Below are 25,345 nucleotides of genomic sequence, written 5' to 3'. Positions count from 1 at the left end.
AAATCAACCTAGCCGTTTTAGAGAAAAACAAAGTAACAAATAGTAGATTGTTAACCAAGGGGTGAAAGACTAAGTTTGGCGCTCGAACGCAGTGAGAGCGCCAATAGGCCGAGACTGAAATGTTGCCTTTCACCCGACTTACTCTACTTTTCATTTCTAATACGAGCTAAGTAAAATACATGGGCATTTAAAAAACACGGCGAAGTATAAACTTCAGTAGTATTTATTAAGGGTACTTTCAATTAAAAATTATGGCAAAAATATGGAATGGGGAGTTAATTTTAAGAATGGAAATAGTACGACAAATCCATTTAAAAACAAAAAAAAATATTTATTGTATAAAAAATAACGCTAATTATAAAGTGCAGTGCTCTAGAGCAGAAACGTATATTTTTCTGTATACTTTTTAATACAACAACGACCCACTTACAGATCATGAGAAATGAAAACACTTTTTTGTATTATTTGTCAGTCGATCAGGACATCATCAATAATTCTAACTATTGATTAATTAAATTGTATGACATAATAAAATAACAAACAAACAAACAAATCCAATTACACACAGGCTTAACGTTGTCTCATCTGACTTTATTCTACACAAATATTCATATTAAAGCAAAAAAACTTACCATCTTCAGAATCATGATCACATCCTGATTCAGATTCAGAATCTGATTCTGATTCTGATTCTGATTCAGATTCAGATTCTGGTTCAGATTCTATTTCAGAATCATCATAATAATCCTGGTATTTACTTCGTTAGTTTTCTCAGGTATTACGGCACCTAAAGCCAAAACTACGGTACAAAAAAGTACTACCAACACAGCCTTCATATTGGAATGTTCTGAGTACTGTCTATTTCGGTTCTTCAGTTATTAATTGTCGTGGCGAAGTTGAAGCTACATTTTATAGTAACTTAATGCGGCAACTGAAATATTTTGCTTGTGGGTGAAGGGTTCCGAGTCATATTTTCGACTAAACGTAAAAGTAATATGCACAGCCTTATTTTTTCTTCCTAGTGCTTATGTAAGATATTACCAATAAATAAAAAAAGTTACGTTAGTTTTGACGTTACAGGGGACAAAAGAGCTGGCAGCTTCCTCGCTCAATAAATAAGCGTTGCGATTCAGCGAGGAAATGCTGCCAGTATCTTTGGCACTATGACCTCTTTAGATATAGATTTTTAGTTTTTATTTAGTTTAAGTTTGTATAGTACCTACATTTACACTTTACTCTAATTCTTATTAATTGTTAATTGTATAAATAAATTGAGCTACAAAAAAAGTTAAGTACTTAATAAAATATGAATGAATGTATGAATTGTATAAACTAACGGCTACTAATAAATATAACACAAAAAGCGTAAGAGAGAAAAGATTAGTACAGTCGACGGCAAATAACTAATGTCGAAAGAATGTCGAAATATATAGTGCCAAGAACCTTTAAAATTAGTGTTTTAAAACAAAATAAACGCTCTAAAACAATGTTGAAGTCAAGGCTGAGGTCCTTCCTCCTCGAGAACAAGCTGTCTACAGGTTGAAACTTAAAACGCAAGCACAATAGCCGAAAACACCATAGACATGCTGTTTTCGAGCAGTAAGGAACTTAGCATACAGTGTGGAATTAAAAGGAGTTAAATCTCTTATGGTAGAACTGTTGCAAAAGTGTCCAGCTGTCAGCTATAAATAATAGTTCCAAATCTCTCCAGAGTAGCGCTAGAGTAGCTAAGAACCTGGGCGTTATTGACGGAGTGATGTGCGCTGTCTATGATTTGATATTTGTTTCAAGTATTCTAGGTATTGTAGCGACACCTATTTAAGGTTTTTTGATGACATACAGCCTTCCATAGCATACAGGTAGCACAAGTGACATTTGATGTTAGGTTAAATAGATTAAGATGTTTTTATTTGTTTTTTTTTTTTTTAATGGGCGCATCTTGTCATCAAACGTTAATGTTTGGCAAGATTTGATTGCAAAATTATTAGTGTAAGTTAAATTATAGCAAAAAAAATTAAAAAAAAAAAAAATGACAACGTGAATGGGTTAATTTCAGTACAATTTCGTACATATTGATTCACGAAAGCTGGCACGAATGGAGTGAACGAAACATTCATTGTATGAGTGACACCTGTATCGGTATACAGTCAGAGCCACCATTTTATTTGTTAATGTGATACACGCACATATCATTTATCCATTCATGCCAGCTCGTATGAATAGACCTGTGCCTTGTCACATGACAATATTATGAGGTCTCTAGCAATTTTACGGGATTAGAAGTCAAAGCCAATTTTTTAAGTAAGTAATTAATCCTACACATTTTTTTTAATTTTATTTAATCCTTAAATTAACACTTACAGTCAAGTTACACATGTTTTATGAATCTTGTACGCAATAAGTAACGATGATGTTACGTAAGCATTTGTTAAAACAAAAGTTAAAATAATATTCATCAATATTATATTTATAGTATGTATGTGTATGTATATGTATGTATGTATGTCTTATATTTTAAGTAAGTATGTATGTTTATATTTATGTGATATATATGTAGTTTATAAGTATATTAGTTTGTTTTTCTTTTTAATTATTTAATTGACTTGTTTTTTTTCTCTCTCTCTGCACCAATTGTAAGTGTCTCTGTTTGGCCCTATGGTTGACTGGTAGAGAATGCCATTTGTCATTAAATCCGCCATTTGTATATTGTTGTATATATTTTGTGCAATAAAGTTTCTCCCCCTTATTCATAAACGTGTACTAAAGTTACGATGCCGCTAATCATCGTTTGGTTCCGACGTATTGGTATGATGGATTGGTAAATAAAATAAAATAAAAATAAAATAAAATAAAAATGGAAAGGGATAAACGATGATTAGCGGCATCGTAAAGCAAGGCGTAGACTAGCAAGAACTTGCTTGCAAGTTACGTTACATTGCCGACTACTAAGGTAAATTGCATTCGTAACTAAAATTGCATGCAAGTTCTTGCTAGTCTAAACCTTGCTTTACTTTAGTACACGTTTATGAATAAGTAAATTTATTTATTTCTTATAAATAAGTAAATTTATTTATTTCTTTCTTTTCCTATTTCAAAACCTTTTATTTCCTAAATTTTTGTGAAACTTAATTACCTACTTGTCATATTTTTCGAACAACATTGTATCTGGGCTATACAAACTATTGCAATTTTTTACCTAATATTTAGGTATCTGTTTGGATCCCTAAAATATAGAAAGCTTTCTTTAGTGTTATCATGCTCGTAAAATTATATGAAATCAAAATTAGTTTTAATTATTTATTTATCGCATTATTTTTTTGCTGTACGTATACAAGTACACATGTAAAAATATAAGAAAATAGTATTTGGATGTATTCGGAGTAATCGCAAAATGGGGTCCGAGCACGCACAAGTTTTTTGCAGAAATTGCGAACCGTCTGGTTGACGTAACTGGTGACCGAAAAGCTGGTGGCTTCCTCGCACAACGTAATAGTTGCGATACAACGAAGAAATGCCGCCAGCATTCTTAGCACAATACTTCAAGGGCCTATTTTAGATTTAAGCTAGTTATACTAATCCTCTGTATATATCCGTAATGTATATTGTTAATGTAAATTAAATGTGAAACCAATTTCTAGCATTTAGAATATTTTCCAAAAAAAGAATCGACAGGAAAATTTTATCCAACTACTGAATCTGTTTACAAAATTTCACGAGAATTGGTTAAGAATTGCGACCTATAGAGGAGAACATCCGGACATATGAAAGCGGTTTGCCCGAGTCAAAAGGAAGACCTTCGCTAACGCTTCGGTCAATGATCATCAGCAATCTTTGCTTATAAACATAATATTCCTACGAACAGACACGCTATAAAATATTTTTCTCATGAAAAACGGCGGAAATGTATTCCAAAGTACCTAAATCAATAAACATAATCTTCTTAACAGCGTTTTTATCGACGGGGAAACATTAATTCGCGTTATTGATGTTATTTTAAAAGAAAATGGGTAAAGTGAAAACTTTGAATAAGACGCGAAGGGTTCAAAATGATGACTAAATAATTTTCATTTCTCATACTCTGAAAGTTGGTCGTAAAAAGTCGCGGTAAAAAGTGTGCAGAAAATGATACGTTTCTGTTCTAGAGCACTGGACTTTCTAAGTACGTTTTTTTTTTCTCTTTTTTACGATAAGGAATTACAATTTTTGTTTTAAATGGATTTGTTGTAAAATTCCCATTCTAATATTTAACTTCCCATTCCATATATAACGATATTTTTACCTAAATTTTTAATTTAAAGTACCCTCAAGATATATATACTACTGAAGTTTATACTTAGCTGTGTTTTTTAAAAAGCTCATATATTTTACTTTCATCGTATTCGAAATAAAAAATAAAGTGTTTAATTCGGGTGAAAGGCACCATTTCAGTCTCGGACTATTGGCTACTAGATCAACAGAAATGGGTAGCTTTCATCCCTTGTTTAACAATCTACTATTTTACCATACCAGCTCGTATAAGCTCTCTCTATTCCGCAAAAACTGATTATAAAATTATTATTTTTTCCACAAGAGTGGCTAAGTAATGTTATGCAAATTACGAGTAGTTTCATGTTGGCTGGTAGAATTAACTTTTAAGTGATGATTTTGAAGAATAAATATTTAACTACATTTATTTGGATTTGTAACGTTTTATAATTAGTATTTTCCTCGCGTTGGTGTGGTGAAAATTTTGTATTTCACTCGGTAGCAAAGTTTGTTTACGCTTGTGTCTTGAAACCCTCGAAATGCTCACGACTCAATTTTTTTGACATCTTTCACATGCCCGGTTATTAATATTAGCACGAGAAGTTAAACAACAACTGTGCCCCCTTATAAAACAAATGACTATTTAATGTAATTACTTTTTTAATTATTTACAAACAAATTAAATTACTTAGTCTTATTGTGAGAACTTCATTATTTTTATCATAAACTTATCGACTTTATCGTACTAATATTAATCCGAAATATTGTTTGTTGATACTCGTATGTTCGATGTTCAGGATATATAAATTGATGTACAGATTTGAGTACAATTTTACCTATTTTACAAGCTTATAAACACCTGTCTCACCTTCACCTATCTCGCGTTGGCAAGTTAAATTTGACCCACTTCCCGGTTTCCGATTAAGCTGAAATTTTGCATACCTACATATGTAAGCCGGGGGACAATGCAATATTGTGTTTAGGGTTTTAAGAATTGTCTCAATGCAATGAGTATTAGTTGCATATGGAAAGAAAAGCGACAAAAGCTTGTACCAAAACTGATTTCTTTTGCCAAAAACTTATTTCTATCACAGACTCATCCCCTAAAGGGATGAAATGGGGGAAACGTTAATATGCCAGTGTTATTATTAAGGACAGGAGTTAAACAGACGCAGTCACATTTACTGCCAGGGATCAGCTAGACGGGTTCCCTGTTCGTGGGTGCTTTTCGCTACAAAGCGGTAAAATCGTAGGTAATATTTCAGCCTTTTAGTTTTAAAGATGCAATCTTAATTAAGACTGACAGACATCTTGGGCTTAGTAGTAAGGTAGGTATTTAATTGTAAGTAAACAAACAATTTGTACATTCTCGGGTAATTATAAGATTTGACTTAAAGTCCTACGTCCCCTAGGTGGGGCAGAGGGCGTCCACAGTGCGCCGCCATCTCGTTCTGTCTTCGGCTGCGTGCTTCGCCTTAGGCCATGATAGCCCGATTGCTGTCAACTCGGATGCCACTGAGCGTCTCCGGGATTGTTTGGGACGGCCTGATCCTCTCTTGCCTTGCAGGGTCCATTCTAAGGCTTGCCTTTTTTGCGATTCACTCATTTATTGGTTAACCAACCAAATGCAAATCCAAAATCGCCTGGATCGGTCACTGAACGACCTGACTTTGACCTACATTTTTCATCTACTCAACTGGCTTAAAGAGCCATTTGAGGATAGATTTTGTGTACTTTTATTAAATATACCTAAAGATACAAAGTATAGGTACGGAACCCTAACCATGACGGCACATGTCTATTAAAACATGAAAGAACATGCGATATTCTAGATTATAACATGAATAATAAATCTGAAAAGCTTAAAAAGTAATATGTTCCGCCTACACGGTCGTAAATGTCGTCATAATTTTTAATATTTAATACCCTCCTTACGCTCAAGTTTCAGGAATTGATTGACGGCGCAATAACAGAAATAAGAGCTATTTTGTACAGCATAAATGCTCGTCGCAATACGTATTACTAATTATGTTTCTTATCGGTCCATATTCATATTCATATTCATATTCATATATTTATTCATAATAATTCATATTATATGTCACAATATTATTTAAAATTAATTATTTACAAAACATGATTTGTAATATTTTACATAATAATAAAAAAATAAAATTAATATTAAATCTAAGTTTTTAGGTACTTGTTTTGTACTCTAAAAATTCATTAAAGCTATAAAAAGTGTGCTCGATAAGCCATTTTTTCAGTTGCATTTTAAAATTAATTAATGACGGCGCATTCGTGACATGACCCGGCAGTCGGTTGTACACAGTCGGCCCCATGACGTGCGTTAATTTCGCTGACTTAGCTAACCTATGCTGAACACCCAGGAGTTTGTGGGCGTTCCGCAAGTTACGACCGTGGACGTCAGCTCCTCTCGCGTATTCATTAAGGTGACATCGCACATAGACGGCCACTTGGTATATCACCATGGAGGGCAGCGTGAGTATCTGGAGGTCCTTGAAGAGCGGTTTTGCAGATGTACTCTGTCCTACCTGCACAATCGCTCGGATGGCTCTTTTTTGCACTCGGAAGACACGCTCCCATTCGGCAGCGCGGCCCCACAGCTCCACGCCGTATTGGAGGATCGAGTGCACAGTGGCAAAATAGCAAGACCTTACCACATCCCTGGACACCACCCTTGCCAGGCGTCGCAATGCGAAGCAAGCACTTGCCAGTTTGTTACAAACTTTAATAGTGTGTGCTCCCCACTGGAGGCCCCTATCAAGTTCAATACCCAGAAATGCGGTGTTTTGGACCTGACCTACTTTGACACGGTCCACGAGTACGATTAACTCCCTAGGATCTTTTCCCCCAAGATGGAAATGCAGGAAATGGGTCTTTTTTAGGTTTAGTACTAAGCCGTTCACACTAAAATACTGCGACACCTGACTAGCAACTTCATTTAGGCGCTGCTCGAGTTCATCTATATTAGCTGCCGATACTACAACAGCGACGTCATCGGCATACATATAAGCTTCTCCTGCTGTTATTGCTTTCGGGAGGTCATTCAGAAGCAGCGAGAAAAGTATATTCGATACCGACGACCCTTGCGGAACTCCCATTGCCGTCGATATCGGCTCCGATCTCACTGTACCTCCGTCAGCAACCACTGCCTGGGACCTACCATGAAGCATATCTGTTAGGAGTGCGTGAGCTTTACCTCTTATGCCATAGTGTCGCAGTTTGATAGAGAGCACGCTGTGGTCGGCAACATCAAACGCCTTCGACAGGTCGCAGCACAACAAAGCGACCTGTTGGCCCTGTTCGCGAGCGCCCACAATACATCGCACCAGCTCGCGCGTCATCGCGCAAGTCGAGTGGCCCGCGCGGTAGGCATACTGTCGTGCAGACAGAGCCTCGGTAGCCGTAAGAAACTCTGTTAATCGCGAGCTGAGGCCATTTTCGAACACCTTAGCCACCGCTGGTATTATGGAGACGGGTCTGTATCCATCAATGTCTTCTCTTTTCCCTTTTCCCTTAAACACAGGAGAAATTTTACTAGTTTTAAGGGAGGAGGGATAAACTCCTTCGGAAATGCATTGATTATACAGATCCGCCAGCACAGGTGACAGGGGAGCGGCAGCGGTATATATGAGGTCCATAGAAATGCCGTATAGATCTTTAGTAGCTTTGTGTGGGATGTTTTTGGTGATTATTCGATATACCTCATCTGCGGAGAACGGACGGAGGAGCAGGCCACAATCGGCTGGCGCGCTGGCAAGGCTCAGCGCGGCGCGCACCTGCGGCAGGTCTGCGCTCGGCGCACCACATGCCGCCGCCGCGGACGCAAAACGTCGGTTCACGGCACTCGCAGCATCCTGTTTCGACGCGAACCTGGTCCCGTCTGAGTCTACGACAACATCAAAAAAATCTGCCAGAGGCCGTGAGGTTCTGCCTCGTTCTTTATTTACAATTTGCCACATGGATTTGGAGGCACTTTGGCTCTTTTTTATAGTATTTTTATAATGGTCGTATTTAGTCTGCCTAACGAGCTCGTTATACTTCTTATGTGTATTATCGATTATTTGTTTAAGGCTTTCATTATTTGGAAATACATTGCCAATTTTAATAATGTCAAATAAAAATAGTTTTAAATTAAAAATGTCATCTGATACCCAGGAGTGATTCTTACGATTATACAATTTAAATGGAAAACAAATGTCAAAGTGATATTTAATAATATTTATAGTGGATGACGCCATCTGCGCAGCCGTGCGTCCACGGCGATTCCACAAATCATTCCAGTTTATACTGTATAATGCTTCTATGAAGGCAGCTCGGTTGGCATGAGTAAATGCGCGCGCCAGCCGCGCCGGTGCCGGTGGCGGGCGAGCCTGGTACACCACCTCACAGCGCACCGCGAGATGGTCACCAATGTTTGTGGTCACAGGAGACGCATGCGTTACACCGGGCTGGCAGTTAGTATATACATGGTCTAAACACGTGGCCGATTGGTTGCTAATCCTAGTATAAAAATCTACGATACATCGAAAGTTATATACAACTAGTAAATCAGTCAAATTATTTTTTGTAGAGTAATCATTCATAAAATCAATATTCATGTCACCTACAATAATGCAATCTTTATCGTAGTCCGCGATCTTAGCGAGCACACTTTCTAAGCGAGTCATAAATTCATTAGCGGTTATAACATTTGTTCTATAAATACACACAACAATTAGATTTAAGTCTAGTAATTCTATCGCGGATATTTCGCAATAAAGTTCGTTTGACAGTTGCTGTATGTCTCTTATTATTGTATTGGGATTATTATTATATTGGGATACCCTCCCTGGGGGAGGGGGAGATTTAAATCTTCTCGGGTCAGAGGTTTAAGGTTAGAGCCGGTGTAGCTTTATTTGACGTTCATAAGCGCATTGTATTATGCCTACTTGAATAATAAACTATATTTATCTTTATTTAACAATAAGATTTTTAGGGTTCCGTACCCAAAGGGTCAAACGGGACCCTATTACTGAGACTCCGCTGTCCGTCCGTCCGTCCGTCTGTCACCAGGCTGTATCTCATGAACGGTGATAGTTAGCCAGTTGAAATTTCTACAGATTATGTATTTCTGTTGCCGCTATAACAACAAATACTAAAAACAGTATAAAATAAATATTTCTTACCAATCTCGAGGTTCTCATCCAATCACCGAAGTTAAGCAACGCCGGGCGGGGTCAGTACTTGGATGGGTGACCGTTTTTATAGATAATGGTACAGAACCCTTCGGGCGTGGCCACATGTCCGCGACACGGCGCCGTAAACGTAAAACGACGCGGTGTTGCGTCGGAGCGTGGCACGTTATCCACGTTACTGCACCGGGCACCGCAGGTCGCGCCGCGCGCCGGGCAGATTAACGTTGCCGTGTTGAGTTGAGTAGATGCACGGTGCGGTGCCACGTTCGATTACGACGCCGCAGCTTCTCGTACATCTTCAAAATATTGTGCGATCAGTTTTAAATTCGACATGGATCCTATCACACGTATTCTGCTCTTGTTGCTTTTAAGAAGAAGCATGAAGAAAAAGCAGAGGAAAAGAAAATATTGGATAAATCCTTTCTACTATGAATCATGATGGCAGTCATTTCAAAATTCGGAAATAAAATCCGGGGAAACCCGGACGGATGGCGACCCTAGTTCTGCTAAAAGAGCGCCCAGGCCCCCGGGTCCAGCGTCAGCGCTGAGATCCAGCTGCTCGGAGTGTACCAGCACGCACTCCGAGGCCAGCTCGCGGCACACGGCGCGCACGGCACCGCTCAGCACGTAACAGCCCTCCAGTGGCGAGGTTGCATTCGTACGCCGTCATCAGCTTACGCGGCTAAAGACAGTTGGTGCTTCCATCTATACAACTTTGGGAACAAATCAAATTAAGCTTAGAATAAATTTAAAACTGGAAAAATTACTGCCTTGGGTGAGACTTGAACTCACGGCCTCTGGATCGATACTAATTTTTCCACATCGTTCGCAGACGTTTCTGCTTGTCAAAAATTAAATCAAATTAATTTATGAAACATTTTGATTCATGTCTTTAAGTAGTCACACTACAATGTACTTAATAAAATTTGGTTTATTCAATACCAATATCAGAAATATTGACACGTTTGATATGTTGTTATTATATTTGTAAATATAAATTGACGAAAGACGATGAGCCTTCTCCAGTGTTTTGAACTTGTAAATATTATTTATTCATTTATTATTTGCTAGCCTGTTGTGTCCCACTGCTGGGAAAAGATTAAAAGTTTAAAAATTTCGAAGAAGGTAGCAAGGACTCTACAAGACAAAGTATATTATTGACAAACATATATTTAATTCAAACTGAATGTAGCTCCCGCTTGCATTCCCATTTTAACTTTAAATGTAAGTTGAGACTTTGAGAAATAAAAGCATTTGCTCTAAGACGGTAGCGGTAAAGACAAGAAAATAATAAAAAATGTCAAACTTCTTCTTCCCGCCATCGCTCTATGCAACAACATTTCCATCTTCACCACTTTTAAATGGTTGGCGGTCCTCAACTTATCGTTTTTCCAGAAACTTCCTGCCTCGCACAGCTAAACCGTCGAATGAAATGACGCTTGCGGTATTTCCGACCTGACACAGCCTTCGAACTTTCAAGAATAGAGCGTATTTAAAGGCTGGCTAGGCACTTATAACGCCTGTGGGGTTTCAAGTGTCCATTGGCAACAGTAATTCCTTACCATCAGGCGATAAGTCTGCACGTTTGCTTCGAGTAGTAGGTAGGTAGATGTGAAGTGGGCTGTCTATGGGTGGAATTATTTTTTTTAAATATTCTAGGTATTTTAGAGCCACCTATACACATAAAGTTTTTTGATGGACACTATTTGGCACATGGAGATTCTATTCCTTACCTTCAATACTTATTATGTTGCTAATATTTCGGAGACCGAGCTGGAAAACATATAAAACTCAAAAATGGGCGTTTTCCCAGAGATAAGCCCTAGCTTGATGGATTATTCGCTCCCGAAAACCCCCATATAGCAAATTTCATGGACATCATTAGAGCCGTTTCCGAGATCCTCGAAATATAGACAAGAATTGCTCGTTTAAAGGTATAAAAATAAATAAAATAATAATAAATAATAAGATTACTTGTCTTTGATAGATGTGTTACCTGCCCCTAATATAGCATTTGAAACGGCAAGTTGTAACAGAAAAAGTACTACTTTTAAGCTCTTTTGTAATGGAAGACATACATGTTCGCTTGGCACAGCAGAAATTATTTCGACGGTAAAGCAAACCATATCAATTTACCCCATTTGAGTAAGAAAATGTTTTATCGCCAGTCCAGCTCGTAAAGGTACATTGTAAATTTGTTTTAATTGGGTACTTGACACATGTTGAATATTATAACAAAATTTAGATAAACGGAGAGAAAATGAGCCATCCATTATAAAAAAATGGAATTTAAAAAGACACATTGAGATTATAAAAAATTACAAGGCCCTAAAGTCTGAATTTTTTTTTTACTTTCAAAAAGTAAAAAGAAAGTGGTACCATTCGATTTCTTGCATTTTATTGAAAAATAAATTGTATGACAACTATATACATAAACGCAATATTTCAGGATCAAAATAGCCATTCTCTTGATCTTCCATACATTTAGGACAGACTTATGTGATGTGACGTCACATCACATTATCATTTTGTTAGAGGCGTTTCAATCGTCGAGTGCGAGCGTCAGACTTTAACTCTCATTTCTGATCTTTGTGTTGCTTAAATGCCATGGGCCCTATACAGACATTTGATCCCCAGGAAAATCAAGATCGATTGACATTATTTCCAAAAAACCGGCCAAGAGCATGTCGGGCCATGCTCAGAGTAGGGTTCCGTAGTTACTCTTCCGTCACAATAAGCTAAACTGGAGCTTAAAGTATGGTAGATTGTTAACCAAGGGATGAACTGTGGGTGTACCTCTTTTTACAATAAAGGGGAAACTTTTTGCGATAACTCAAAAACAGCTAAACTGATCATATCCGCTATAGTTTTCATTTAATATCTTTCTTAAGTTCTACTGCCAAGATTTTTGTCATATTTTTTGGACCTAAGGTTCAAAAGTTAGACGGGGGGGACACATTTTTTTTTCTTTCGGAGCAATTATCTCCGAATATATTCACTTTATCAAGAAATGTTTGTTGAGGACCCCTATTAGTTTTGAAAGACCTTTCCAACGATATCCCACACTGCATGTAGGGTTGAAGCAAAAAAAAATTTCACCCCCACTTTACGTGTAGTGGAGGTACCCTAAAAAAAAATTTTAGATTTTATTATATGACTTTGTCGGCTTTATTGATTTATATATCCATGACAAATTTCAGCTTTCTAGTACTAACGATTACGGAGCAAAGCCTCGGACAGACAGACAGACATGGCGAAACTATAAGGGTTCCTAGTTGACTACGGAACCCTAAAAAGTGTCAAGTAGCCAATTGTGGTGCAATAAAGAATATTTACTTACTTATTCTTCAAAAACTGATGAAAAAGTTGCAAAGCGTGTAAATTAATTTGATGTCAATTTTATTTTGTTCACTCATGTTGGCTGGTGAAATTGACTTTTATAATCAATTTAAATGTAAAATATTTAAAAAACATTATATCATATTATTAATATAGTTAAGATTAGTTTAAAGTATGTTTATTTTACAAAGTAAAATACACATGTACTTATTTTATCACTTACTAGCTTTCATTCGTTTGTAATGTTCCTAATGCTTGTAATGTTTGTTCTTGCCTCGCGTTGGTAAAAAGTTTTTGTTTGGGTTTCGATATTATTCTATCATATTCATGTATTTACATGTGGTACTGTTTGTAATATCAATCCTGCAGCTACTCGACAGCGTCGGAACGAAATAGAATTTCCGTCCGTGAGACAAACTTTGCCTCGTGTTCTTTGTATAGCTGTTTGTCGCCGAGGCAATTCGCACTTCCCTAAAACTTTGCGTGTAAAAGAATATTTCCAGTGATCGTTTACGTGATCTTTTTCTAGAAGTTAAGAATGGATAGTAAGTTATCCTTAAAAGATAGACATTTAACATCGCGGACTTTTTTGTAGACCTATGAATGAGAAACAACCCCACCATACATTGTGTTGTTATAGCTCAAACGGATTAGGCAGCGTTTTCGATTAAAGCTCCTAGCCAGCGTGATTTTTTCCGACAACATCGTTATATTTCAAACAATTTACACAAAACCTTAACAAGTTATATACTTAAGCCTTCCTCAAGAATCACTCTATTGATAGATGAAAGTCTTATGAAAATCCGTTCAGTAGTTTTTAGTTTTGGAGTAGTTTTATAAGATGTAGTGAATTGACGTTTTCCCCTAGACTTGCGAACACTAGGTTGCGTGACAGTCGTGCACGCTCCCAATAGTGAATCTTGAGATTCTGTGAGGCGATGGATGCTAGGTGCTCAACTGTTACAATTTAATTTGTCAATGTGGTATTATTGTTTTTTAATTAATATAATTATTGTTAATGCTTATAATTATTATTGCTGTTAGTCTAAGTTTCGTGACGCATTGGTTCAACTGTAATGTCATGTAAACATTTTTATCAATAAAATAAAAAAATTAAATAGTGTGGCGGCGACCGCATGCAAGTTAGTCGAATAGATACAACTACGCGAGTCGCACGTCTTTCATTTCCTTGCCCCGCCCCCGCACCCCGACGAACAGTGGCGCCGAAGATGGCATACGAATCCACGCGTGCAAAGCACATTGGATTAACATGACAAACATGTTACCAGCGGGACAAAATAACAAAAAGTTGATCATCAAATAACAAGGATTGTATTCGCCGCTAACACCTTGATATTCTATCGCTTTCCAAGTACTTTTAGAACGTTCACCTTCTAAATTTGCGGTAAATCTGGCATTCCGTAAAGACAGAGCGAAAATTCACGACGGGCACTTTGGCTCCAATCACTCGAATTAATAGGCTCTTAAGATTCGGCTGCTCGATACCGGCGGCCCCACAAACACTTTTCTGAGCGATTTTATTGAACGTGTAACGTACACGTTTTTATTTTATTTGGTCCTTTTTATGTTTTTCTTTATTCTAATTGGTGAAAAAAGTGCACCAAGTTTTTATAGACTTCCATATCCCAAGGGTAAAATGGGACCCTATTACTAAGACTCCACTGTTCGTCCGTCTGCCCGTCGGTCACCAGGCTGTATCTCATGAACTGTGATAGTTAGATAGTTGAAATTTTTAGAGATGATGTATTTCTGTTGCCGCTATAACAGCAGAACAACAATTAAATACTAAAACGTAGGGAATCCTCAGTGGGCGAGTCCGACTAGCACTTGTCCGGTTTTTTATTTCTAATCCGTTTTCTTATTCTTAGATTTTGTATGACAGTAATGAAATGGAAGTACATATCGAAAAAATTATGGAAATTTTGGGACTTTTTTTCTCCTCCCTCCGCTATTCGAAATCTTATAGAACGTTCACCCTCGTATTTTGCAGTAAATCTGCCATCCCGTAAAAAGAGAGTGAAAATTCGCGGCCGGCGCTTTGGCTCTACTGTTTCTAGGTTGTATCTCATGAACCGTGATAGCTAGACAGTTGAAATTTTCACAGATAGATCTGGCATCCCGTAAAGACAGAAGAAAAATTCGTGCCCGGCGCTTTGGCTCCAATCACTCGAATTAATAGGCTTTTTACACTAGGCTAATCGATACCGGCAGCCCCACAAAAATATTTCTGGGCGATTTTATTGAAAATGTAACGTACATGTTTTTTTTTTAATTTGGTCCTTTTTATGTTCATAATCATTTAATCATTTATTCGTAAAACATAGGTACAATAAATGGTCTTATAAACAAGTCGAGGAACACTATGTTTTGCCTGTAGGCGTACGATTTTTCACCATGCATAATTATAAAGTGCATAAATAAATTAATCAAAATACAAGAGTTTCATGCAAATAATATTAAGAGAGAATAATTATTAACATTAAAATGATTTACAATAACTAAAAATAATACATATTTGAATGTCAAATTTGAATGTTATTTGTTTATTAGGTATTTCGATTCCAATAGGCAAAAAAAAGTGTACCAAGTTTTTTTAGTTCTATTCCTTTTTCTTTTTCATAGGCTTTGTATGACAGTAATGATATAGAAGTACATATGGACAAAAAAAAAAATGTTATTGTATGTTGTTGTTCAAAATACCATACGTTTTTTAGGGTTCCGTAGCCAAATGGCAAAAAAACGGAACCCTTATAGATTCGTCATGTCCGTCTGTCTGTCCGATTCTGTCACAGCCACTTTTTTCCGAAACTATAAAAGCTATACTGTTCAAACTTTGTAAGTAGATGTATTCTATGAACCGCATTATGATGTTTACACAAAAATAGAAACAATAAATTTTGGGGGTTCCCCATACTTAGAACTGAAACTCAAAAAATCTTTTTTCATCAAACCCATACGTGTGGGGTATCTATGGATAGGTCTTTAAAAATGATATTGAGGTTTCTAATATCATTTTTTTCTAAACTGAATAGTTTGCGCGAGAGACACTTCCAAAGTGGTAAAAAGTGTGTCCCCCCCCCCCCCCCCCCCGTAACTTCTAACATAACAGAATGAAAAATCTAAAAAAAATATATGATATACATTGCCATGCAAACTTCCATCGAAAATTGGTTTGAACCAGATCTAGTAAGTAGTTTTTTTAATGCGTCATAAATGGTACGGAACCCTTCATGGGCGAGTCCGACTCGCACTTGGCCGCTTTTTTAACTCAGTGGAAAGTTTTTTAGGACATACGGTGAAAGTGCGATTATTATTGACAAAATAAGATGCTATCTAGCCAGCATTTTTTATCGAAATCTAACGAAAAAAATTCGACAACAAAATAAAATTCGGCCCACCTGGTCTAAAACGAAAGTCTAACTTGTGAAACTGTGTTTCATATTGTAAATTTTCGTATGGCTGCCGGTTTCCCGTCCGCCCTTCATAAGGCTTAGAACATATTGCGATCAATTTCTTGCGGTTTCTGTACCACGAAAAAGTGTATCGTACGGTATGATCATAAGCGCACGCAGTTGCAAGACTGAAACCGCAAAAAGATGGTCGCTCGCAATCAGGCGCTTATTTCACCAACTAGACAATTGACACGTTTATTTCCTGTACAATTCTGGGTTTCTAAGTAACCAAGTGTCGCAGAGTCAATGTTTACTTGTTAGACCAGCAATGTTCAGTAAATATTGTCAGTGAATTGTCAATGTCGTGACAATTCTTTGTGAGCGTGGTGAAGCAGGGGCCAGACCAGATGCTAAAATCAGAGGAAAGATTTTATCCTATATCGAACAAAGCGTAATAATAAATAATAATTCACCCTATATACGTCCCACTGTTGGACACGAGACCTGTGTCTCATGCGCAAGAGGGTTTGGGCTATAGTCCCCACGCTGCGCTGGCCCAATGCGGGTTAGAATTCCTTCGCGGATATATGCAGGTTTCCTCGCGATGTTTTCCTTCGAAAAGCTAGTGGTAAATATCAAATTAAATTCCGTGCATAAGTTCCGAAAAATTCATTGGTACGAGCCAGGATTTGAACCCGCGACCTCCGATTCGATTGTAAATCGAACAAAGCGTACATAAGATTTATTAATACAGTACTCATTAAAACTATACGCAACTATACGCATCTTTGCAACGAATTACGTCACTTGCTCAAAAAGCAAGCAAAATATGTTCCATAATTAAGAAAAAGCCCGCTTAATTCTTAATTATGGAACATATTTAGTTATTAGGCTCTGTGAGCTGTAGATCTCACGATACGCTTAGAAAATGTAAAAGTAGAAAATTCTTAGTTTGTCGAGTCATTATCACACTGAACTCACAGTGGTCTTAAGCACCATATACCTTATTGGTGCTTAATTCATTTGTGGTGCTTATTGGTGCTTAATGTATACGCATAAGAATATAAAGTCCTTTAAGAAACTGTCTGATATCCATAGTTATAATACGCGAAATAAACATAAGTTAGTAGTCTCCAAGTTTCGTCTACAGAAAGTTAAAAAATCGTTCATGGGAAACTGTGTAACATTTTATAACAAAGTACCCTTAGAGGCATGGAACCTGCCCTATACTTCATTCAAGCAATACGTCAAAAATGCACTTCTCAAAAAGGGATACTATAAAATAGATGACTACTTGGGAGATACGGAATCATGGCCAAGGATCCAGTCTCAAAAGCTGTAATAGTTTTGCGTGCAGTGTCTCGGAGGGGCATATGGCGCTGTTGTTTCTAGCTGTTCAACCTTATGTATTAATGTTTGTTATGTTTTAGTTATTTTGATGATGACATTGACATATTAAATACATAGTAGTTATGTATTCTGTAGAACTAGTTTTAAGATTGTTAGCTTAATAGTCTCTTGACGTGAAACATGTATTTCATACAATTTTTTATTTTTTTTTATTCTTTGACATTTGGAGAACCTTTACACCTTTAAATCTTATTAATGTCATTATTATTGTGTATTATTATTTTTCTCAGACCGTGGGGACCTTATACATCTCCAAACTTAATGTATTAACCGTGGAGACTATACGTCTCTGTCATATTGTATAATATACTTGACTTGGTACATACTAGTTATGTACAGAATGTAGCATTAGTTTATGAGAGTGCTAGTTTAACAGTCCAGACGCGGTTTATTTATTTAGTATAAATTTTATCTTGACACTTGGAGAGACTGTACACCTCCCAATTTTTAATTAGTATTAGTACTCTGACATTGGGGACCTTTTACATCTCCAGATTTAATGTGTTTTTAACCATAGAGACTATACATCTCTATTGTATTGTAGTAATTATTTATTTTAAGATTATTATAATGTAATGTTTACCCAGGTATTGGCTGTTGTATTTGTAAATGTTGTTATGTATTTTTCATGTCACTATATGATGTTACTATAAATGTTGTATTGACTTGTAAAAGAGCCCTTGAGGCCTACTTGCAGAATAAATTTTTGAATTTTGAATTTTCAATAATGTCGATTTCCGCATTTTAAAAATTCCTAAAAGTGGATCGACAAATTTTTTTTATAGAATTTGGTTACAAAATCTAGCAGGAACCGACTGATAATTGCGACCTGCTTAGGAGAACATTCGGACATTCGAAAGCAGTTTGCCCGAGTCAAAATGGAGACCTTTTTACACTTGATAGTAACTGTGTATGGCTGCCGGTTTCCCGCCCGCTGTTCATAATGGACCTCGATGGTAGTTCGTAATCAGTCGCTAAAAGCAGGGGAAAGGTTTTTTATCGAATTAGTGACTTTACGTGGAAATTGGTTTTGGGAAGCGACTACGAATTGAAATTAATGAAAGTGTCATTTTTAAGATGGTGGGTTATTTGCAAAATTTAATGCATTTAAGGAGTTCAAATATTAATTTAACATGTTTTTTATAAGTACCTATATTTGTATGTATTGGTTATCTTAGAACGACGTAATTTCTTAACTAATTACAAAAATTCAAACCATATGCAAACATAGAATTATTTTATTTTTAATATAAATATATCCAACAACCAATGGTAAATATACATAATTATAATATTTTACATTTAGCAGTCCATAGTTAAGATTTTCTTTTTAAGAAAGCCTTCATTTTTTGAGTAATAGCTGCATCATAGCAATCTGAAAACAAAAGAAATAGTATATCAAACATATTATTGTTTTTATCATTATCAAGTAAGTGCATTATATTAGGGACAAGCTTTTATCGCTGACGATTCTCTTGCTGCTTATATACGGATTACTTATAGATGGTCTTAGTATAGGTTTTTTATAAATATAAAAAAAACCGGGCAAGTGCGAGTCGGACTCGCGCACAAAGGGTTCCGTACCATTATTTATAAAAACGGTAAAAAAATTATGTTTGTTGTATGGGAGCCCCCATAATTATTTTATTCTGTTTTTAGTATTTGTTGTTATAGCGGCAACAAAAATACATCATCTGTGAAAATTTCAACTGTCTAGCTATCACGGTTCATGAGATACAGCCTGGTGACAGACGGACGGACGGACAGACGGACGGACGGACGGACGGACGGACGAACGGACAGCGAAGTCTCAGTAATAGGGTCCCATTGGCCCTTTGGGTACGGAACCCTAAAAACTCACAAATCAATACAAAATACATATAAACACATTATAAAAAACCTTATAACCTAGGGTGCCGCCAGCAGCAGGGCGGGGCCCAAGCTGCCGGTGGTCAGGGCCGCAGAGAGATCAATAAGTACGATCCTATTATGATGATCATCTTTGATCTCCATCATCAGATCTCAATTTTATATCAATCTTAAATCGGTCATAGGCCAAAGACAATGTATAGACGGTCAAACAAGTTTGTCAGTAGAAAAAGGCGCGAATTTCAAATGTTCTATGCAACGATAACCCTTCACGCCAATTTTTTTTTTAATTGCCGCTTTTTTCTACTGACAGAAATGGCTTAACGCTTAAGATACAAATCGCCATAGTCATTGCAAATGTGAAACATTTAAAAACAATATTAATATGACATCTTTCAAATCAATGTTAGATGTTCTTTTATTGACTAGTGTTTGTGCTGTTTAATTTTCGTATTTTTAGGTATTTATTTTTTTAAACTTCATTGCTCAATTTATAGGCATACTGGGTCATTTATAATTACTATTCAAAGTACAAAAAAAAAAAAAAAATATATGTTTCCAAATAGAGAACAAATCAAATTATTTTATAATAGTACATTACGATACAAGTGCGAAAAATAGGAAATTCAAAACGAGTGGCGATAAATTAAAACACGACCGACACGAGTTGCGAATTACCTATTCGCACATGTATCGTACAACGTTTTACAGTACATATGGCCCTTTAAATGTTCGACACAGTAACGTAATATGCTACTTCTCGCACTAGTGCTATAAAGTAGCCCCATATGTACTGTAAAATATTTTTCGTATTTGTGTTTTTCAAGTAGTCACACTATACAGGGCGTCCCAAGACTATGGGACATCAAGGGAAAGTACCTTAAATATAAGACATAGAATATTTTGCTAAAAGGAGACTCTATTTTATTTTCAAAACTGAGTAATACTGCATTCAAAGATTTAAAAAAAAATAAGTTACTTTGTCTGGAAATCGAAGCGAAACAAATGTGAAAAAAAGCAGCCTGTATTTTTATGATGCCAATCGAAAGAATGCATCAAAAATAAGTCATCTCAGAAATATGATATCGCAAAAGAAATTAATAGAGTAGTTGTTTTTATTAAAATTTTAAGATTCGGTTTAATTCCTAGAAAAAGTAAGCAATTTTCAATTTTTTTTTAGAAATTCATTGAATGTAATATTACTTACTTTTAAAAATAAAATAAAGTCTTCTTTCAGCAAAGTATCCTATCTACGATATTTAAGGTACTTTCCCTTGATGTTCCATTATCTTGGGACGACCTGCATATAAATAAATTATAAGCTGAAATAGATATCACTACATCTATCATACACTATATTAAAACGCTAAAGACGCCTGGGACGCCGCCGGTGGACTTGGTCACTTTTTTCTTTAATGTATGATATCTAGGTATTTTAGTTTATAATCATTAATATAAAATAAGATTTTTTAACACAACTTACGATCATTTCAAACACGCTAGCATATCAGTGAAAAGCTTCACCAAACATTGCATCACATTCCCTTTCATATCAGAAACCTGCTCGCCTCTAGTCTCAATCTCAACACCTTTAATACAGTGTGTGAACTCCTTTATCGCTTTTAGGAGGCACCCGACATCTCCAGCTACCTCAGTTTCAGTGGGGACACAATGGACCCCCAAGAAAATGGCGAAGAGAACGGTTACAACGACTACGTTCATTTTGAAATGCGATGCTAGTGATGTGTGGAAGGTGTTTAAATACAGAATTATTCAAATATGTCCAAAGGTAAAAATAATTTTAAGGAAGGAAGGCATTACGACTTTAACTAGCATAACCTTGATATATACTGATCATTTTATACTTTATTACCAATACATAAAGTCTACGAAGTATGGTTAGGTTTTGTTAGGAATAACAATTCAGTGCTAACGTAGAATTCAATTAGGATCATTTTACTGTAAACGACAGTTTGTTGAAAGGACACGTATGCCGATTTTTAACTGAATTCTTGTCGATAGTGATGTTATTTAAGATTTTTATAGTTATACATTATTTACATATTCCTTTTTATTATTATCGTCGTAAATAAATGGTTTTGCAAATAACAAATATAACTACCTATCTAAATTAATGTATGTAGAGGTATTTCCTATAGGTATTTTTTTTTAGTCAAGGTTGAAATAGGTATTATTAACACTTTCGCTACCAACGTTTTCGTAGCGCTACGCTCGTAGCTGATTCTAGCGTTTTCCCGCTTTACAGAGGAAAGCGACTACGAACAAAGAACCCGCCTAGCGGGTTCCCGGTACTCAATGTGTTAAGGCTTTGTACAATGGTTAATTCTTTAAGACAAAAGTGGAGGACACGCGCGAATTCCCATTTTCATACAAACGTAGTCCTCATTTTCCTCTCTGGATGTTAACATAATTGACAATATTTTGACACAATTTGTTTATCAACCCCAGCTATGCCCCTACGTTCGAAGTTTTAATTATTACAAGAGTAAGAAGCATTTAAAAATTTGTGTGGAAATTGTTTTTCGCTCCTACTTTTTACAATAATAAAAAAAATCAAAAAAAGTCAAACGTCATAGGGTCATAGCTATGGTTAATAATGTTAATATACATCAAATGATGTAAAAATATTTTCCATAATGTCAATATCCAGAGAGGAAAATGGGGACTACGTTTGTATGAAGGAGCGGCCGTCCCATTTCCTCTTAAGCGTGAAGAAGTCACAGACAGACAGAGGGAGTTACTTTAGCAGTTATAATATTACTAGCGATTAAGAACTATTTCCATATAAAGCCGGATCCACACTTCACCGTCATTCGCAGATCGGTCTGTATGGAGCCAGCATTATGTGACATAATGAAACTCGGCACAGCTCTAACTCACCGTTAATGTGACAAGGTTGATCCACATATAAATTACTGTAATCTCATCCAAAGCCTAGTATACTGGGTATTACACAGAATTATGGAATAAATGGATTTAATAATATCTACTCTCACTTGATATAATATAATTATCTATTATCTAAGCTAGCGTAGGTAATAAGTAAAATGGGGACTACGTTTGTATCGATAAGCGGCCGTCCCCTTTCCTTTTAATGAAGAGATAGCGTTTACTTATATTTAAAATTACTTTACATTGTTTAGTACAAATATCAAACAATAAAACTTGCTTCTGAACAATCAGTCAGTAATGTGTATTCGGTTAAGTATTTCGAATTACTTCCGAATGTTAGGTACTTTTTAGGGTTCCGTAGCCAAATGGCAAAAAACGGAACCCTTATAGATTCGTCATGTCCGTCTGTCTGTCCGATTATGTCACAGCCACTTTTTTCCAAAACTATAAGAGCTATACTGTTCAAACTTGGTAAGTAGATGTATTCTATGAACCGCATTAAGATTTTTACACAAAAATAGAAAAAAAAAATTTGGGGGTTCCCCATACTTAGAACTGAAACTCAAATTTTTTTTTTTTATCAGACCCATTCGTGTGGGGTATCTATGGATAGGTCTTTAAAAATGATATTGAGGTTTCTAATATCATTTTTTTCTAAACTGAATAGTTTGCGCGAGAGACACTTCCAAAGTGGTAAAATGTTTCTTCCCCCCCCCCCCCCGTAACTTCTAAAATAACAGAATGAAAAATCTTAAAAAAATATATGATATACATTGCCATGCAAACTTCCACCGAAAATTGGTTTCAACGAGATCTAGTAAGTAGTTTTTTTTTAAAACGTCATAAATACATAAAGGGTTCCGTACCCCTTCATGGGCGAGTCCGACTCGCACTTGGCCGCTTTTTTCATTCCAAAAATCGCCCTACCATGTCATTTTCGGTATTAGATATCAATCGAATTACTCGAATAAACCTGCTATAAGATCGATTTTGTAATGTAGGTATCATAAAAATCATGACCGATTTTTGTCATAGTTGAACGGATTTTATTCATTTATTTATTGTTCATCTCAGATTAGGCGTTTTATAATATGAATATAAAAATAAAATACAAAATATATATATATACATATTATTAGCAAACCTAACCTAGGGTGCCGCCAGCAGCGGGCAGGGCCCAAGCTGCCGGTGGTCAGGGCCGCAGAGAGAAGAACCGCCTAACTATCCGCGCCGTATCCAAAATCACCACCTTCTGTAACTGACCCTTGATCCCAGGCTGACGCAACTAGGAACAAAATAAGTTTTGTATGGAACTTGTTTCGCAAATCTTTGCCAACGAAGAAAAATAAAACGTCAGTGCTATTTATTCTGTCAAGCTTACATCAAGTCAACTGTCAGCCTAATTGTTTTGTTTGTTATGAAGGCTTCAATGTTTTGTTACCCGACAAATCGTGCAATTTCTTTATTATTTAGTGTAAATATCGAAAATAGTGAACCGTGATCAGAGTAAAGAGCGACTTTGTTATAATGCCACCGAGAAAATGGTTTACTAGTGTGAAATATGTGGCAAGCGAGCCACTCGAGAAAATCACGAAAAAAGGGATTTTATGGCGAAATTTCCCTTGGATAAAGACCGGTACGTATTGCTTTAGATACTTTTGAACTTATTTTGGTGCAGCAGGCTATTTTATATTATTTTTAGTTGTGAACTAGGAATGTACTAAAACTATCGATAATTGTATGTTTATTTGTATATCAGTGTAAGTAATTAAATAAAATATGTGAAATTTCCTGAGAACTTGCATGCAATATGACACAAAATTAATTCGTCGAAGATTTTCAGTGGAAAATTATCTATCATCTATGCATTAATGGTCATTATTTGACATATTTTTTTAAATCTAGTAATTATTTAATATATTCATCTGAAATGTAAGTAAATTAATCTCTCTTTTTGTGATCAATAAAAAATATTATACGACATTATTACACAAATTGACTTAATCCCATAGGAAGCTCAATAAGACATGTGTTGTGGGTACTTAGACAAGGATATATACATATAAATACATAGAAAACACACATGACTCAGGAACAAATACGCATCACACAAATAAATGCCCGTACCATAATTTGAACCTGGGACCATCGGCTTCATAGGCAGGGTTACTGCCCAGTAGGCCAGACCGGTTCTCATGACAGACATATAAATACATAAAAAGTTAGAGCATTGATAAAGGGTTGTTGATAACTGGATGCCGAAAAACATGATTTATAGATGCATATTAGCGCTAAATAATCAGTTAATCATCTCATTAGCAAATACTTGGAATATAAACTGTAGATAAAGTCATGTTTGTCCAAGGCTGTATGTTTTCAGATGCAAGCAGTGGGTCAAATTTGTTGGGAACGGAGACCTGACGATACATCTTCCCATAGAAAAGTAACATTTATTGAAACATGTATGTGCAGAACATTTTGAAAATAAAGCTTTAAATAAATAAAAAAAGACTTAAAAACTGTATTAAAATAATTCGGGTCCACATTAAGCCCGACCAGATATTAGTCCACTCAAAGAACTATCCACTATATAACATACAACTTAAATGTGGACTCGATGCTAACCTGATTTCGAGTACAAAATTTGTAGACAGGAGCCTATTTTTCAACCCTCCCCATTTTATCGATATCGATAAGAATCGCAAGCGTGTAGCGTACTACACTATTTAAATCGGTTATGTTGGTATTATGGTTCCTTGACAGTTCTTTGTCGTAGATTTTGGTAATGATTTGCGAAACAAACCGAGTCCAGTCGCTAGTATGGAAGTCCCGTCTCTTAAAACGTAGTGATTATATGCTCTTTGCTTGATCCAACCACCTATCGAAAGTCTCTCAAGGTGTTGGTCGAGACTCTTTAACGGATTTTATTCTGAAGTATTAGCTTTTCGCTCTTGT

At 36.1% G+C, this 25,345-nt stretch overlaps 1 protein-coding gene and 1 long non-coding RNA gene across 3 annotated transcripts in view; one reads left to right on the top strand and one right to left on the bottom strand.

The window, feature by feature from the left end:
• Positions 1–25,345, top strand: part of LOC133530085 (calbindin-32) — a 175,314-nt gene that overhangs the window by 21,344 nt on the left and 128,625 nt on the right. The gene's annotated exons all lie outside the window — the stretch shown is intronic.
• Positions 18,829–21,255, bottom strand: LOC133530315 (uncharacterized). The gene is made up of 2 exons (XR_009801291.1): positions 20,961–21,255; positions 18,829–18,983 (listed from the first exon to the last, which is right to left on the bottom strand). It is a non-coding gene; the product is annotated as an uncharacterized LOC133530315 (long non-coding RNA).

This window comes from Cydia pomonella, chromosome 22, assembly GCF_033807575.1.
Source record: "Cydia pomonella isolate Wapato2018A chromosome 22, ilCydPomo1, whole genome shotgun sequence".
Taxonomy (NCBI): Eukaryota; Metazoa; Arthropoda; class Insecta; order Lepidoptera; family Tortricidae; genus Cydia; species Cydia pomonella.
Note: the sequence above shows the minus strand (reverse complement) of the source record. Positions and strands in the feature narration are given on the sequence as shown.